The following is a 20,574-nucleotide window of genomic DNA, read 5'->3' as shown; positions in this document are numbered from 1 at the left end:
ATTTCCTTATACTGGTGTCACGGATGACCAGCCCTCCCTTCCCTTGTAGCTGGACATCTCCTTATACTGGTGTCACGGATGACCAGCCCTCCCTTCCCTTGTAGCTGGACATCTCCTTATACTGGTGTCACAGATGACCAGCCCTTCCTTCCCTTGTAGCTGGACATCTCCTGATTTTGGTGTCACAGATGACCAGCCCTGCCTTCCCTTGTAGCTGGACATCTCCTTATACTGGTGTCACAGATGACCAGCCCTGCCTTCCCTTGTAGCTGGACATCTCCTGATACTGGTGTCACAGATGACCAGCCCTTCCTTCCCTTGTAGCTGGACATCTCCTGATACTGGTGTCACAGATGACCAGCCCTTCATTCCCTTGTAGCTGGACATCTCCTGATACTGGTGTCACAGATAAAAAGCTTTTCATCCTGTGGTTGTGTTCATAAATATTTGCAATATTCTGATAATCGCTCAGAAATCCCACATTCAGGCTCAAATTTATAGCAAAATTCTTATTACAGAGGATCTTGGAGCTGTCAGAGCAGAACACGAGCAGAAGACTCAAGGTCAATGTAGTGTAGACCGTAGGCGATGGGCTCCGACACCATTCCACCCCCCATCCCGGCAGCTTCCTGTTGCATCCCATTGATGGCTCGGATTACGACAGGACTTCCTGAGGTCAAAGTGGTGTAGACTGTAGGTGATGGGATTCTGCACCTACACCTCCCCCCCCCCCCCCCCACCAGGTGCCCTGACACTTTCCTGTGACACTTCATAAATGGCTCATATTATGACAGGCCCCATTTTTTAGGTCGATTTGGTGCAGACTTTAGATGATGGGCTCAAACACCTTCCTGTCCCATTGCATTGATGGCTCAGATTCCGAAAGGTCCTGTTCTTGAGGTTGATGTGGTGCAGACAGCAGGGGATGGAGCTATAACACCTCCCCCAGGTCCTGACACCTTCTTGTATACAGATCAGATTACAGCAGGTCCTGTTCTTGATGGCGATGTGGTGCAGACTATAGGTGATGGACTCTGGCACCTCCCCCCAGGTCCTGACACCTTCCTGTCCCATCCTGTATATGGATCAGATTACAGCAGTTCCTGTCTTGAGGTTGATGTGGTGCAGACAGCAGGGGATGGGGCAATAACACCTCCCCCAGGTCCTGACACCTTCTTGTATACAGATCAGATTACAGCAGGTCCAGTTCTAGATGCCAACGTGGTGCAGACAGTAGGTGATGGGCTTCGGCACTTCCCCCTGGTGCTGACACCTTCCTGTCCCATCCGGTATACAGATCAGATTACAGCAGGTCCAGATGCCAACGTGGTGCAGACAGTACGTGATGGGCTTCGGCACTTCCCCCAGGTCCTGACACATTCCTGTTCCATCCTGTACGTGGAGCAGATTACAGCAGGCCCAGTTCTTGATGCCGATGTGGTGCAGGCTGTAGGTGATGGGCTCCAACATCTCCCCCCAGATCCTGACACATTCCTGTACCATCCGTTATACAGATCAGATTCAGCAGGCCCAGTTCTTGATGCCATTGTGGTGCAGGCTGTAGGGGATGGGCTCCGACACCTACCCCCAGGTCCTGACACATTATTGTTCCATCCTGTATGTGGAGCAGATTACAGCAGGCCCAGTTCTTGATGCCGATGTGGTGCAAGCTGTAGGCGATGGGCTCCAACATCTCCCCCCAGGTCCTGACACATTATTGTTCCATCCTGTATGTGGAGCAGATTACAGCAGGTCCAGTTCTTGATGGCGATGTGGTGCAGGCTGTAGGTGATGGGTTCCAACATATCCCCCCAGGTCCTGACACATTCCTGTTCCATCCTGCATGTGGATCAGATTACAGCAGGTCCAGTTCTTGATGCCGATGTGGTGCAGGCTGTAGGTGATGGGCTCCAACATCTCCCCCCAGGTCCTGACACATTCCTGTACCATCCTGTATGTGGAGCAGATTACAGCAGGCCCAGTTCTTGATGCCGATGTGGTGCAGGCTGTAGGTGATGGGCTCCAACATCTCCCCCCAGGTCCTGACACATTCCTGTACCATCCGTTATACAGATCAGATTACAGCAGGCCCAGTTCTTGATGCCGATGTGGTGCAGGCTGTAGGTGATGGGCTCCAGCACCTCCTCCCAGATCCTGACACTTTCCTGTCCCATCCTGTATGTGGAGCAGATTACAGCAGGCCCAGTTCTTGATGCCGATGTGGTGCAGGCTATAGGTGATGGGCTCCGGCACCTCCTCCAAGGTCCTGACACATTCCTGTTCCATCCTGTATGTGGATCAGATACAGCAGGCCCAGTTCTTGATGCCGATGTGGTGCAGGCTGTAGGTGATGGGCTCTGGCACCTCCCCCCAGGTCCTGACACATTCCTGTTCCATCCTGCATGTGGATCAGATTACAGCAGGTCCAGTTCTTGATGCCGATGTGGTGCAGGCTGAAGGTGATGGGCTCCAACATCTCCCCCCAGGTCCTGACACATTCCTGTTCCATCCTGTATGTGGATCAGATACAGCAGGCCCAGTTCTTGATGCCGTTGTGGTGCAGGCTGTATGGGATGGGCTCCGACACCTACCCCCAGGTCCTGACACATTATTGTTCCATCCTGTATGTGGAGCAGATTACAGCAGGCCCAGTTCTTGATGCCGATGTGGTGCAAGCTGTAGGTGATGGGCTCCAACATCTCCCCCCAGATCCTGACACATTCCTGTACCATCCGTTATACAGATCAGATTCAGCAGGCCCAGTTCTTGATGCCATTGTGGTGCAGGCTGTAGGGGATGGGCTCCGACACCTACCCCCAGGTCCTGACACATTATTGTTCCATCCTGTATGTGGAGCAGATTACAGCAGGCCCAGTTCTTGATGCCGATGTGGTGCAAGCTGTAGGCGATGGGCTCCAACATCTCCCCCCAGGTCCTGACACATTATTGTTCCATCCTGTATGTGGAGCAGATTACAGCAGGCCCAGTTCTTGATGCGGATGTGGTGCAAGCTGTAGGCGATGGGCTCCAACATCTCCCCCCAGGTCCTGACACATTATTGTTCCATCCTGTATGTGGAGCAGATTACAGCAGGCCCAGTTCTTGATGCCGATGTGGTGCAGGCTGAAGGTGATGGGCTCCAGCACCTCCTCCCAGGTCCTGACACCTTACTGTCCCATCCTGTATGTGGAGCAGTTTACAGCAGGCCCAGTTCTTGATGCCGATGTGGTGCAGGCTATAGGTGATGGGCTCCGGCACCTCCTCCAAGGTCCTGACACATTCCTGTTCTATCCTGTATGTGGATCAGATACAGCAGGCCCAGTTCTTGATGCCGATGTGGTGCAGGCTGTAGGTGATGGGCTCTGGCACCTCCCCCCAGGTCCTGACACATTATTGTTCCATCCTGTATGTGGAGCAGATTACAGCAGGTCCAGTTCTTGATGGTGTTGTGGTGCAGGCTGAAGGTGATGGGCTATAACAACTTCCTCCAGGTCCTGACACATTCCTGTTCCATCCTGCATGTGGAGCAGATTACAGCAGGCCCAGTTCTTGATGCCGATGTGGTGCAGGCTATAGGTGATGGGCTCCGGCACCTCCTCCAAGGTCCTGACACATTCCTGTTCCATCCTGTATGTGGATCAGATACAGCAGGCCCAGTTCTTGATGCCGATGTGGTGCAGGCTGTAGGTGATGGGCTCTGGCACCTCCCCCCAGGTCCTGACACATTCCTGTTCCATCCTGCATGTGGATCAGATTACAGCAGGTCCAGTTCTTGATGCCGATGTGGTGCAGGCTGAAGGTGATGGGCTATAACAACTTCCCCCAGATCCTGACACATTCCTGTACCATCCGTTATACAGATCAGATTAAAGCAGGCCCAGTTCTTGATGCCGTTGTGGTGCAGGCTGTAGGGGATGGGATCCGACACCTACCCCCAGGTCCTGACACATTATTGTTCCATCCTGTATGTGGAGCAGATTACAGCAGGTCCAGTTCTTGATGGCGATGTGGTGCAGGCTGAAGGTGAAGGGCTATAACAACTTCCCCCAGATCCTGACACATTCCTGTACCATCCGTTATACAGATCAGATTAAAGCAGGCCCAGTTCTTGATGCCATTGTGGTGCAGGCTGTATGGGATGGGCTCCGACACCTACCCCCAGGTCCTGACACATTATTGTTCCATCCTGTATGTGGAGCAGATTACAGCAGGCCCAGTTCTTGATGCCATTGTGGTGCAGGCTGTATGGGATGGGCTCCGACACCTACCCCCAGGTCCTGACACATTCCTGTTCCATCCTGTATGTGGAGCAGATTACAGCAGGCCCAGTTCTTGATGCCATTGTGGTGCAGGCTGTATGGGATGGGCTCCGACACCTACCCCCAGGTCCTGACACATTATTGTTCCATCCTGTATGTGAAGCAGATTACAGCAGGTCCAGTTCTTGATGGTGATGTGGTGCAGGCTGAAGGTGATGGGCTATAACAACTTCCCCCAGGTCCTGACACATTCCTGTTCCATCCTGCATGTGGAGCAGATTACAGCAGGCCCAGTTCTTGATGCCGATGTGGTGCAGGCGGTAGGTGATGGGCTCCAACATCTCCCCCCAGGTCCTGACACATTCCTGTACCATCCGTTATACAGATCAGATTACAGCAGGCCCAGTTCTTGATGCCGTTGTGGTGCAGGCTGTAGGGGATGGGCTCCGACACCTACCCCCAGGTCCTGACACATTATTGTTCCATCCTGTATGTGGAGCAGATTACAGCAGGCCCAGTTCTTGATGCCGATGTGGTGCAAGCTGTAGGCGATGGGCTCCAACATCTCCCCCCAGGTCCTGACACATTATTGCTCCATCCTGTATGTGGAGCAGATTACAGCAGGCCCAGTTCTTGATGCCGATGTGGTGCAGGCTGTAGGTGATGGGCTCCAGCACCTCCTCTCAGGTCCTGACACCTTACTGTCCCATCCTGTATGTGGAGCAGATTACAGCAGGCCCAGTTCTTGATGCCGATGTGGTGCAGGCTATAGGTGATGGGCTCCGGCACCTCCTCCAAGGTCCTGACACATTCCTGTTCTATCCTGTATGTGGATCAGATACAGCAGGCCCAGTTCTTGATGCCGATGTGGTGCAGGCTGTAGGTGATGGGCTCTGGCACCTCCTCCCAGGTCCTGACACATTATTGTTCCATCCTGTATGTGGAGCAGATTACAGCAGGTCCAGTTCTTGATGGTGTTGTGGTGCAGGCTGAAGGTGATGGGCTATAACAACTTCCTCCAGGTCCTGACACATTCCTGTTCCATCCTGCATGTGGAGCAGATTACAGCAGGCCCAGTTCTTGATGCCGATGTGGTGCAGGCTATAGGTGATGGGCTCCGGCACCTCCTCCAAGGTCCTGACACATTCCTGTTCCATCCGTTATGTGGATCAGATACAGCAGGCCCAGTTCTTGATGCCGATGTGGTGCAGGCTGTAGGTGATGGGCTCTGGCACCTCCCCCCAGGTCCTGACACATTCCTGTTCCATCCTGCATGTGGATCAGATTACAGCAGGTCCAGTTCTTGATGCCGATGTGGTGCAGGCTGAAGGTGATGGGCTATAACAACTTCCCCCAGATCCTGACACATTCCTGTACCATCCGTTATACAGATCAGATTACAGCAGGCCCAGTTCTTGATGCCGTTGTGGTGCAGGCTGTAGGGGATGGGCTCCGACACCTACCCCCAGGTCCTGACACATTATTGTTCCATCCTGTATGTGGAGCAGATTACAGCTGGCCCAGTTCTTGATGCCGATGTGGTGCAAGCTGTAGGCGTTGGGCTCCAACATCTCCCCCCAGGTCCTGACACATTATTGTTCCATCCTGTATGTGGAGCAGATTACAGCAGGCCCAGTTCTTGATGCCGATGTGGTGCAAGCTGTAGGTGATGGGCTCCAACATCTCCCCCCCAGGTCCTGACACATTCCTGTACCATCCGTTATACAGATCAGATTACAGCAGGCCCAGTTCGTGATGCCATTGTGGTGCAGGCTGTAGGGGATGGGCTCCGACACCTACCCCTAGGTCCTGACACATTATTGTTCCATCCTGTATGTGGAGCAGATTACAGCAGGCCCAGTTCTTGATGCCGATGTGGTGCAGGCTGAAGGTGAAGGGCTATAACAACTTCCACCAGGTCCTGACACATTCCTGTTCCATCCTGCAAGTGGAGCAGATTACAGCTGGCCCAGTTCTTGATGCCGATGTGGTGCAGGCGGTAGGTGATGGGCTCCAACATCTCCCCCCAGGTCCTGACACATTCCTGTACCATCCGTTATACAGATCAGATTACAGCAAGCCCAGTTCTTGATGCCGTTGTGGTGCAGGCTGTATGGGATGGGCTCCGACACCTACCCCCAGGTCCTGACACATTATTGTTCCATCCTGTATGTGGAGCAGATTACAGCAGGCCCAGTTCTTGATGCCGATGTGGTGCAGGCTGTAGGTGATGGGCTCCGGCACCTCCCCCCAGGGCCTGACACATTCCTGTTCCATCCTGCATGTGGATCAGATTACAGCAGGTCCAGTTCTTGATGCCGATGTGGTGCAGGCTGTAGGTGATGGGCTCCGGCACCTCCCCCCAGGTCCTGGCACATTACTGTCCCATCCGTTATACAGATTAGATTACAGCAGGCCCAGTTCTTGATGTTGTGCAGGCTGTAGATGATGGGCTCTGGCACCTCCCTCAAGGTCCTGACATATTCCTGTTCCATCCTGTATGTGGAGCAGATTACAGCAGGCCCAGTTCTTGATGCCGATGTTGTGCAGGCTATAGGTGATGGGCTCCGGCACCTCCTCCAAGGTCCTGACACATTCCTGTTCCATCCTGCATGTGGATCAGATTACAGCAGGCCCAGTTCTTGATGCCGATGTGGTGCAGGCTGTAGGTGATGGGCTCCGGCACCTCCTCCAAGGTCCTGACACATTCCTGTTCCATCCTGTATGTGGATCAAATACAGCAGGCCCAGTTCTTGATGCCGATGTGGTGCAGGCTATAGGTGATGGGCTCCGGCACCTCCTCCAAGGTCCTGACACATTCCTGTTCCATCCTGCATGTGGATCAGATTACAGCAGGCCCAGTTCTTGATGCCGATGTGGTGCAGACTGTAGATGATGGGCCCAGACACAACTCAGTAATACACAGAAGCCCCCGGGGGTTGTATAACAAATTTATTATACCACGTGACTACATATCACATAATCTCAGACAGACACGAGGACACGTGAGCTCTCAGTAGACACTTACCCACCTTGTATCTCTCCCTGATCTCACCAGCCCCCAATAATCCCGGCAGATCTGACATAACGGTCCCCGGGTGTCAGTCACTGACTAATCCAACATTGTGCAAAGATTGCGGCAAAGTGCTCACGGATGAAGGCGTTTAATGAGGGGGAGGGGAGGCACAGCCGAGGTTTATATGTAGAGTCCTGGGGGCCACATCATTAGTATCATGTGATGGGTCCCAGAGGGGATATGGCAGAGTCCTGGGGGCCACATCTTTAGGCCATTGCCTTACACTGGCTCCATCTGAAGCTCCTCAAAATCCCCCTCAATCTCATGGAACGAGGCATGGGACCCGATGACCACCAGGGTGGCACCTGCAGCAGACAGAGAAGAGAGGATGAAGGAACCTCCAGGGCAGAACTACAAGTCACAGCATGCACCGGTGACTGGTCATGGTTCTCCCCTGTGTTCCACATGTCAGTAATGGATGAGTCTTACCTAGAACCCAGAATACGGCAGCACCTGCTCCGGCGAGCCAGAAGAACGGGAAGGAGACGGCTCCGGCCAATCCGTACTGATGCGCTGTGCTGACCTCACGACCTGGAACGTACAACACAACATCATCCTGGAGAGGGACACCGAGACCCCCGACCCCAACACTTAGAGGGCAACTCCACCTCCAGACACTACTGTCCCCTCACCGCATAGAGAACAGTCCCTGGGCCCAGACAGACCAGCAATGGAGAGGAGCAGGTGACCCCCCCCCCGCCCCCCAAAACACAGGACACTGCACCGAGACAGGACCTGAGCGACCATCAGGAGTGGTACCAACCTGAACCAGAGCCCGATGCCCCCACAATATGTGACCCAAAGCCAAAGGGCCGCCACAAGAGAACATAACCTGCACCCGAATGATTAGATACACCGATCCCAGATATCATATATACAGCCAGAGAGAGAAGGATTAGATACACCGATCCCAGATATCACATATACAGCCGGAGAGAGAAGGATTAGATACACCGATCCCAGATATCACATATACAGCCGGAGAGAGAAGGATTAGATACACCGATCCCAGATATCACATATACAGCCGGAGAGAGAAGGATTAGATACACCGATCCCAGATATCACATATACAGCCGGAGAGAAGGATTAGATACACCGATCCCAGATATCACATATACAGCCGGAGAGAGAAGGATTAGATACACCGATCCCAGATATCACATATACAGCCGGAGAGAAGGATTAGATACACCGATCCCAGATATCACATATACAGCCGGAGAGAAGGATTAGATACACCGATCCCAGATATCACATATACAGCCGGAGAGAAGGATTAGATACACCGATCCCAGATATCACATATACAGCCGGAGAGAGAAGGATTAGATACACCGATCCCAGATATCACATATACAGCCGGAGAGAGAAGGATTAGATACACCGATCCCAGATATCACATATACAGCCGGAGAGAGAAGGATTAGATACACCGATCCCAGATATCACATATACAGCCGGAGAGAGAAGGATTAGATACACCGATCCCAGATATCACATATACAGCCGGAGAGAGAAGGATTAGATACACCGATCCCAGATATCACATATACAGCCGGAGAGAAGGATTAGATACACCGATCCCAGATATCACATATACAGCCGGAGAGAAGGATTAGATACACCGATCCCAGATATCACATATACAGCCGGAGAGAGAAGGATTAGATACACCGATCCCAGATATCACATATACAGCCGGAGAGAGAAGGATTAGATACACCGATCCCAGATATCACATATACAGCCGGAGAGAGAAGGATTAGATACACCGATCCCAGATATCACATATACAGCCGGAGAGAGGATTAGATACACCGATCCCAGATATCACATATACAGCTGGAGAGAGAAGGATTAGATACACCGATCCCAGATATCACATATACAGCCGGAGAGAGAAGGATTAGATACACCGATCCCAGATATCACATATACAGCTGGAGAGAGAAGGATTAGATACACCGATCCCAGATATCACATATACAGCCGGAGAGAGGATTAGATACACCGATCCCAGATATCACATATACAGCCGGAGAAAGGATTAGATACACCGATCCCAGATATCACATATAAAGCCGGAGAGAGAAGGATTAGATACACCGATCCCAGATATCACATATACAGCCGGAGAGAGAAGGATTAGATACACCGATCCCAGATATCACATATACAGCCGGAGAGAGGATTAGATACACCGATCCCAGATATCACATATAAAGCCGGAGAGAGAAGGATTAGATACACCGATCCCAGATATCACATATACAGCCGGAGAGAGGATTAGATACACCGATCCCAGATATCACATATACAGCCGGAGAGAGAAGGATTAGATACACCGATCCCAGATATCACATATACAGCCGGAGAGAGGATTAGATACACCGATCCCAGATATCACATATACAGCCGGAGATAGGATTAGATACACCGATCCCAGATATCACATATACAGCCGGAGAGAGGATTAGATACACCGATCCCAGATATCACATATACAGCCGGAGAGAGAAGGATTAGATACACCGATCCCAGATATCACATATACAGCCGGAGAGAAGGATTAGATACACCGATCCCAGATATCACATATACAGCCGGAGAGAGGATTAGATACACCGATCCCAGATATCACATATACAGCCGGAGAGAGGATTAGATACACCGATCCCAGATATCACATATACAGCCGGAGAGAGAAGGATTAGATACACCGATCCCAGATATCACATATACAGCCGGAGAGAGAAGGATTAGATACACCGATCCCAGATATCACATATACAGCCGGAGAGAGAAGGATTAGATACACCGATCCCAGATATCACATATACAGCCGGAGAGAGAAGGATTAGATACACCGATCCCAGATATCACATATACAGCCGGAGAGAGAAGGATTAGATACACCGATCCCAGATATCACATATACAGCCGGAGATAGGATTAGATACACCGATCCCAGATATCACATATACAGCCGGAGAGAAGGATTAGATACACCGATCCCAGATATCACATATACAGCCGGAGAGAAGGATTAGATACACCGATCCCAGATATCACATATACAGCCGGAGAGAGAAGGATTAGATACACCGATCCCAGATATCACATATACAGCCGGAGAGAGGATTAGATACACCAATCCCAGATATCACATATACAGCCGGAGAGAGGATTAGATACACCGATCCCAGATATCACATATACAGCCGGAGAGAGAAGGATTAGATACACCGATCCCAGATATCACATATACAGCCGGAGAGAGAAGGATTAGATACACCGATCCCAGATATCACATATACAGCCGGAGAAAGGATTAGATACACCGATCCCAGATATCACATATACAGCCGGAGAGAAGGATTAGATACACCGATCCCAGATATCACATATACAGCCGGAGAGAGAAGGATTAGATACACCGATCCCAGATATCACATATACAGCCGGAGAAAGGATTAGATACACCGATCCCAGATATCACATATACAGCCGGAGAGAAGGATTAGATACACCGATCCCAGATATCACATATACAGCCGGAGAGAGAAGGATTAGATACACCGATCCCAGATATCACATATACAGCCGGAGAGAGAAGGATTAGATACACCGATCCCAGATATCACATATACAGCCGGAGAAAGGATTAGATACACCGATCCCAGATATCACATATACAGCCGGAGAGAGAAGGATTAGATACACCGATCCCAGATATCACATATACAGCCGGAGAGAGGATTAGATACACCGATCCCAGATATCACATATACAGCCGGAGAGAGGATTAGATACACCGATCCCAGATATCACATATACAACCGGAGAGAGAAGGATTAGATACACCGATCCCAGATATCACATATACAGCCGGAGAGAGGATTAGATACACCGATCCCAGATATCACATATACAGCCGGAGAGAGAAGGATTAGATACACCGATCCCAGATATCACATATACAGCCGGAGAGAGGATTAGATACACCGATCCCAGATATCACATATACAGCCGGAGGGAGAAGGATTAGATACACCGATCCCAGATATCACATATACAGCCGGAGATAGGATTAGATACACCGATCCCAGATATCACATATACAGCCGGAGAGAGAAGGATTAGATACACCGATCCCAGATATCACATATACAGCCGGAGAGAGAAGGATTAGATACACCGATCCCAGATATCACATATACAGCCGGAGAGAGAAGGATTAGATACACCGATCCCAGATATCACATATACAGCCGGAGAGAGAAGGATTAGATACACCGATCCCAGATATCACATATACAGCCGGAGAGAGAAGGATTAGATACACCGATCCCAGATATCACATATACAGCCGGAGAGAGGATTAGATACACCGATCCCAGATATCACATATACAGCCGGAGAGAGAAGGATTAGATACACCGATCCCAGATATCACATATACAGCCGGAGAGAGGATTAGATACACCGATCCCAGATATCACATATACAGCCGGAGAGAGGATTAGATACACCGATCCCAGATATCACATATACAGCCGGAGAGAGGATTAGATACACCGATCCCAGATATCACATATACAGCCGGAGAGAAGGATTAGATACACCGATCCCAGATATCACATATACAGCCGGAGAGAGGATTAGATACACCGATCCCAGATATCACATATACAGCCGGAGAGAGGATTAGATACACCAATCCAAGATATCACATATACAGCCGGAGAGAAGGATTAGATACACCGATCCCAGATATCACATATACAGCCGGAGAGAGAAGGATTAGATACACCGATCCCAGATATCACATATACAGCCGGAGAGAGGATTAGATACACCGATCCCAGATATCACATATACAGCCGGAGAGAAGGATTAGATACACCGATCCCAGATATCACATATACAGCCGGAGAGAGGATTAGATACACCAATCCCAGATATCACATATACAGCCGGAGAGAGGATTAGATACACCGATCCCAGATATCACATATACAGCCGGAGAGAGGATTAGATACACCGATCCCAGATATCACATATACAGCCGGAGAGAGGATTAGATACACCGATCCCAGATATCACATATACAGCCGGAGAGAGAAGGATTAGATACACCGATCCCAGATATCACATATACAGCCGGAGAGAGAAGGATTAGATACACCGATCCCAGATATCACATATACAGCCCGAGAGAGAAGGATTAGATACACCGATCCCAGATATCACATATACAGCCGGAGAGAGGATTAGATACACCGATCCCAGATATCACATATACAGCCGGAGAGAGGATTAGATACACCGATCCCAGATATCACATATACAACCGGAGAGAGAAGGATTAGATACACCGATCCCAGATATCACATATACAGCCGGAGAGAGAAGGATTAGATACACCGATCCCAGATATCACATATACAGCCGGAGAGAGGATTAGATACACCGATCCCAGATATCACATATACAGCCGGAGAGAGAAGGATTAGATACACCGATCCCAGATATCACATATACAGCCGGAGAGAGGATTAGATACACCGATCCCAGATATCACATATACAGCCGGAGAGAAGGATTAGATACACCGATCCCAGATATCACATATACAGCCGGAGAGAGGATTAGATACACCAATCCAAGATATCACATATACAGCCGGAGAGAAGGATTAGATACACCGATCCCAGATATCACATATACAGCCGGAGAGAGAAGGATTAGATACACCGATCCCAGATATCACATATACAGCCGGAGAGAGAAGGATTAGATACACCGATCCCAGATATCACATATACAGCCGGAGAGAAGGATTAGATACACCGATCCCAGATATCACATATACAGCCGGAGAGAGGATTAGATACACCAATCCCAGATATCACATATACAGCCGGAGAGAAGGATTAGATACACCGATCCCAGATATCACATATACAGCCGGAGAGAGGATTAGATACACCGATCCCAGATATCACATATACAGCCGGAGAGAGGATTAGATACACCGATCCCAGATATCACATATACAGCCGGAGAGAGAAGGATTAGATACACCGATCCCAGATATCACATATACAGCCGGAGAGAGGATTAGATACACCGATCCCAGATATCACATATACAGCCCGAGAGAGAAGGATTAGATACACCGATCCCAGATATCACATATACAGCCGGAGAGAGGATTAGATACACCGATCCCAGATATCACATATACAACCGGAGAGAGAAGGATTAGATACACCGATCCCAGATATCACATATACAGCCGGAGAGAGAAGGATTAGATACACCGATCCCAGATATCACATATACAGCCGGAGAGAAGGATTAGATACACCGATCCCAGATATCACATATACAGCCGGAGAGAGGATTAGATACACCGATCCCAGATATCACATATACAGCCGGAGAGAGGATTAGATACACCGATCCCAGATATCACATATACAACCGGAGAGAGAAGGATTAGATACACCGATCCCAGATATCACATATACAGCCGGAGAGAGAAGGATTAGATACACCGATCCCAGATATCACATATACAGCCGGAGAGAGGATTAGATACACCGATCCCAGATATCACATATACAGCCGGAGAGAGAAGGATTAGATACACCGATCCCAGATATCACATATACAGCCGGAGAGAGGATTAGATACACCGATCCCAGATATCACATATACAGCCGGAGAGAGGATTAGATACACCAATCCAAGATATCACATATACAGCCGGAGAGAAGGATTAGATACACCGATCCCAGATATCACATATACAGCCGGAGAGAGAAGGATTAGATACACCGATCCCAGATATCACATATACAGCCGGAGAGAGGATTAGATACACCGATCCCAGATATCACATATACAGCCGGAGAGAAGGATTAGATACACCGATCCCAGATATCACATATACAGCCGGAGAGAGGATTAGATACACCAATCCCAGATATCACATATACAGCCGGAGAGAAGGATTAGATACACCGATCCCAGATATCACATATACAGCCGGAGAGAGGATTAGATACACCGATCCCAGATATCACATATACAGCCGGAGAGAGAAGGATTAGATACACCGATCCCAGATATCACATATACAGCCGGAGAGAGAAGGATTAGATACACCGATCCCAGATATCACATATACAGCCCGAGAGAGAAGGATTAGATACACCGATCCCAGATATCACATATACAGCCGGAGAGAGGATTAGATACACCGATCCCAGATATCACATATACAACCGGAGAGAGAAGGATTAGATACACCGATCCCAGATATCACATATACAGCCGGAGAGAGAAGGATTAGATACACCGATCCCAGATATCACATATACAGCCGGAGAGAAGGATTAGATACACCGATCCCAGATATCACATATACAGCCGGAGAGAGAAGGATTAGATACACCGATCCCAGATATCACATATACAGCCGGAGAGAGGATTAGATACACCGATCCCAGATATCACATATACAGCCGGAGAGAAGGATTAGATACACCGATCCCAGATATCACATATACAGCCGGAGAGAGGATTAGATACACCGATCCCAGATATCACATATACAGCCGGAGATAGGATTAGATACACCGATCCCAGATATCACATATACAGCCGGAGAGAGAAGGATTAGATACACCGATCCCAGATATCACATATACAGCTGGAGAGAGAAGGATTAGATACACCGATCCCAGATATCACATATACAGCCGGAGAGAGAAGGATTAGATACACCGATCCCAGATATCACATATACAGCCGGAGAGAGAAGGATTAGATACACCGATCCCAGATATCACATATACAGCCGGAGAGAGGATTAGATACACCGATCCCAGATATCACATATACAGCCGGAGATAGGATTAGATACACCGATCCCAGATATCACATATACAGCCGGAGAGAGGATTAGATACACCGATCCCAGATATCACATATACAGCCGGAGAGAGGATTAGATACACCGATCCCAGATATCACATATACAGCCGGAGATAGGATTAGATACACCGATCCCAGATATCACATATACAGCCGGAGAGAGGATTAGATACACCGATCCCAGATATCACATATACAGCCGGAGAGAGAAGGATTAGATACACCGATCCCAGATATCACATATACAGCCGGAGAGAGAAGGATTAGATACACCGATCCCAGATATCACATATACAGCCGGAGAGAGGATTAGATACACCAATCCCAGATATCACATATACAGCTGGAGAGAGGATTAGATACACCGATCCCAGATATCACATATACAACCGGAGAGAGAAGGATTAGATACACCGATCCCAGATATCACATATACAGCCGGAGAGAGGATTAGATACACCGATCCCAGATATCACATATACAGCCGGAGAGAGAAGGATTAGATACACCGATCCCAGATATCACATATACAGCCGGAGAGAGAAGGATTAGATACACCGATCCCAGATATCACATATACAGCCGGAGAGAGGATTAGATACACCGATCCCAGATATCACATATACAGCCGGAGAAAGGATTAGATACACCGATCCCAGATATCACATATACAGCCGGAGAGAAGGATTAGATACACCGATCCCAGATATCACATATACAGCTGGAGAGAGAAGGATTAGATACACCGATCCCAGATATCACATATACAGCCGGAGAGAGAAGGATTAGATACACCGATCCCAGATATCACATATACAGCCGGAGAGAGGATTAGATACACCGATCCCAGATATCACATATACAGCCGGAGAGAAGGATTAGATACACCGATCCCAGATATCACATATACAGCCGGAGAGAAGGATTAGATACACCGATCCCAGATATCACATATACAGCCGGAGAGAGAAGGATTAGATACACCGATCCCAGATATCACATATACAGCCGGAGAGAGAAGGATTAGATACATCGATCCCAGATATCACATATACAGCCGGAGAGAGGATTAGATACACCGATCCCAGATATCACATATACAGCCGGAGAGAGGATTAGATACACCGATCCCAGATATCACATATACAGCCGGAGAGAGAAGGATTAGATACACCGATCCCAGATATCACATATACAGCCGGAGAGAAGGATTAGATACACCGATCCCAGATATCACATATACAGCCGGAGAGAAGGATTAGATACACCGATCCCAGATATCACATATACAGCCGGAGAGAGGATTAGATACACCGATCCCAGATATCACATATACAGCCGGAGAGAGGATTAGATACACCGATCCCAGATATCACATATACAGCCGGAGAGAAGGATTAGATACACCGATCCCAGATATCACATATACAGCTGGAGATAGGATTAGATACACCGATCCCAGATATCACATATACAGCCGGAGAGAGAAGGATTAGATACACCGATCCCAGATATCACATATACAGCCGGAGAGAGGATTAGATACACCGATCCCAGATATCACATATACAGCCGGAGAGAAGGATTAGATACACCGATCCCAGATATCACATATACAGCCGGAGAGAGGATTAGATACACCAATCCCAGATATCACATATACAGCCGGAGAGAAGGATTAGATACACCGATCCCAGATATCACATATACAGCCGGAGAGAGGATTAGATACACCGATCCCAGATATCACATATACAGCCGGAGAGAGGATTAGATACACCGATCCCAGATATCACATATACAGCCGGAGAGAGAAGGATTAGATACACCGATCCCAGATATCACATATACAGCCGGAGAGAGGATTAGATACACCGATCCCAGATATCACATATACAGCCCGAGAGAGAAGGATTAGATACACCGATCCCAGATATCACATATACAGCCGGAGAGAGGATTAGATACACCGATCCCAGATATCACATATACAACCGGAGAGAGAAGGATTAGATACACCGATCCCAGATATCACATATACAGCCGGAGAGAGAAGGATTAGATACACCGATCCCAGATATCACATATACAGCCGGAGAGAAGGATTAGATACACCGATCCCAGATATCACATATACAGCCGGAGAGAGGATTAGATACACCGATCCCAGATATCACATATACAGCCGGAGAGAGGATTAGATACACCGATCCCAGATATCACATATACAACCGGAGAGAGAAGGATTAGATACACCGATCCCAGATATCACATATACAGCCGGAGAGAGAAGGATTAGATACACCGATCCCAGATATCACATATACAGCCGGAGAGAGGATTAGATACACCGATCCCAGATATCACATATACAGCCGGAGAGAGAAGGATTAGATACACCGATCCCAGATATCACATATACAGCCGGAGAGAGGATTAGATACACCGATCCCAGATATCACATATACAGCCGGAGAGAGGATTAGATACACCAATCCAAGATATCACATATACAGCCGGAGAGAAGGATTAGATACACCGATCCCAGATATCACATATACAGCCGGAGAGAGAAGGATTAGATACACCGATCCCAGATATCACATATACAGCCGGAGAGAGGATTAGATACACCGATCCCAGATATCACATATACAGCCGGAGAGAAGGATTAGATACACCGATCCCAGATATCACATATACAGCCGGAGAGAGGATTAGATACACCAATCCCAGATATCACATATACAGCCGGAGAGAAGGATTAGATACACCGATCCCAGATATCACATATACAGCCGGAGAGAGGATTAGATACACCGATCCCAGATATCACATATACAGCCGGAGAGAGAAGGATTAGATACACCGATCCCAGATATCACATATACAGCCGGAGAGAGAAGGATTAGATACACCGATCCCAGATATCACATATACAGCCCGAGAGAGAAGGATTAGATACACCGATCCCAGATATCACATATACAGCCGGAGAGAGGATTAGATACACCGATCCCAGATATCACATATACAACCGGAGAGAGAAGGATTAGATACACCGATCCCAGATATCACATATACAGCCGGAGAGAGAAGGATTAGATACACCGATCCCAGATATCACATATACAGCCGGAGAGAAGGATTAGATACACCGATCCCAGATATCACATATACAGCCGGAGAGAGAAGGATTAGATACACCGATCCCAGATATCACATATACAGCCGGAGAGAGGATTAGATACACCGATCCCAGATATCACATATACAGCCGGAGAGAAGGATTAGATACACCGATCCCAGATATCACATATACAGCCGGAGAGAGGATTAGATACACCGATCCCAGATATCACATATACAGCCGGAGATAGGATTAGATACACCGATCCCAGATATCACATATACAGCCGGAGAGAGAAGGATTAGATACACCGATCCCAGATATCACATATACAGCTGGAGAGAGAAGGATTAGATACACCGATCCCAGATATCACATATACAGCCGGAGAGAGAAGGATTAGATACACCGATCCCAGATATCACATATACAGCCGGAGAGAGAAGGATTAGATACACCGATCCCAGATATCACATATACAGCCGGAGAGAGGATTAGATACACCGATCCCAGATATCACATATACAGCCGGAGATAGGATTAGATACACCGATCCCAGATATCACATATACAGCCGGAGAGAGGATTAGATACACCGATCCCAGATATCACATATACAGCCGGAGAGAGGATTAGATACACCGATCCCAGATATCACATATACAGCCGGAGATAGGATTAGATACACCGATCCCAGATATCACATATACAGCCGGAGAGAGGATTAGATACACCGATCCCAGATATCACATATACAGCCGGAGAGAGAAGGATTAGATACACCGATCCCAGATATCACATATACAGCCGGAGAGAGAAGGATTAGATACACCGATCCCAGATATCACATATACAGCCGGAGAGAGGATTAGATACACCAATCCCAGATATCACATATACAGCTGGAGAGAGGATTAGATACACCGATCCCAGATATCACATATACAACCGGAGAGAGAAGGATTAGATACACCGATCCCAGATATCACATATACAGCCGGAGAGAGGATTAGATACACCGATCCCAGATATCACATATACAGCCGGAGAGAGAAGGATTAGATACACCGATCCCAGATATCACATATACAGCCGGAGAGAGAAGGATTAGATACACCGATCCCAGATATCACATATACAGCCGGAGAGAGGATTAGATACACCGATCCCAGATATCACATATACAGCCGGAGAAAGGATTAGATACACCGATCCCAGATATCACATATACAGCCGGAGAGAAGGATTAGATACACCGATCCCAGATATCACATATACAGCTGGAGAGAGAAGGATTAGATACACCGATCCCAGATATCACATATACAGCCGGAGAGAGAAGGATTAGATACACCGATCCCAGATATCACATATACAGCCGGAGAGAGGATTAGATACACCGATCCCAGATATCACATATACAGCCGGAGAGAAGGATTAGATACACCGATCCCAGATATCACATATACAGCCGGAGAGAAGGATTAGATACACCGATCCCAGATATCACATATACAGCCGGAGAGAGAAGGATTAGATACACCGATCCCAGATATCACATATACAGCCGGAGAGAGAAGGATTAGATACATCGATCCCAGATATCACATATACAGCCGGAGAGAGGATTAGATACACCGATCCCAGATATCACATATACAGCCGGAGAGAGGATTAGATACACCGATCCCAGATATCACATATACAGCCGGAGAGAAGGATTAGATACACCGATCCCAGATATCACATATACAGCCGGAGAGAAGGATTAGATACACCGATCCCAGATATCACATATACAGCCGGAGAGAGGATTAGATACACCGATCCCAGATATCACATATACAGCCGGAGAGAGGATTAGATACACCGATCCCAGATATCACATATACAGCCGGAGAGAAGGATTAGATACACCGATCCCAGATATCACATATACAGCTGGAGATAGGATTAGATACACCGATCCCAGATATCACATATACAGCCGGAGAGAGAAGGATTAGATACACCGATCCCAGATATCACATATACAGCCGGAGAGAGGATTAGATACACCGATCCGTGGTCAGCCTCTGCAATGCTTTATATCTGGTAATTACCTTTGTATTGCAGGAGTCTGTTTCTAACATTTGATCCTTTTCTGTCCTAACTGATTT

At 48.2% G+C, this 20,574-nt stretch overlaps 1 long non-coding RNA gene across 1 annotated transcript; it reads right to left on the bottom strand.

The window, feature by feature from the left end:
• Positions 1-7,196: 7,196 nt before the first annotated feature.
• Positions 7,197-8,398, bottom strand: LOC140108728 (uncharacterized). Its single transcript, XR_011851226.1, has 2 exons — positions 7,765-8,398; positions 7,197-7,640 (listed from the first exon to the last, which is right to left on the bottom strand). It is a non-coding gene; the product is annotated as an uncharacterized lncRNA (long non-coding RNA).
• Positions 8,399-20,574: the final 12,176 nt, after the last annotated feature.

This window comes from Engystomops pustulosus, unplaced genomic scaffold (assembly GCF_040894005.1).
Source record: "Engystomops pustulosus unplaced genomic scaffold, aEngPut4.maternal MAT_SCAFFOLD_175, whole genome shotgun sequence".
NCBI lineage: Eukaryota > Metazoa > Chordata > Amphibia > Anura > Leptodactylidae > Engystomops > Engystomops pustulosus.
The sequence above is the reverse complement of the archived record's forward strand: the minus strand, read 5'-3'. Positions and strand labels throughout refer to the sequence as shown.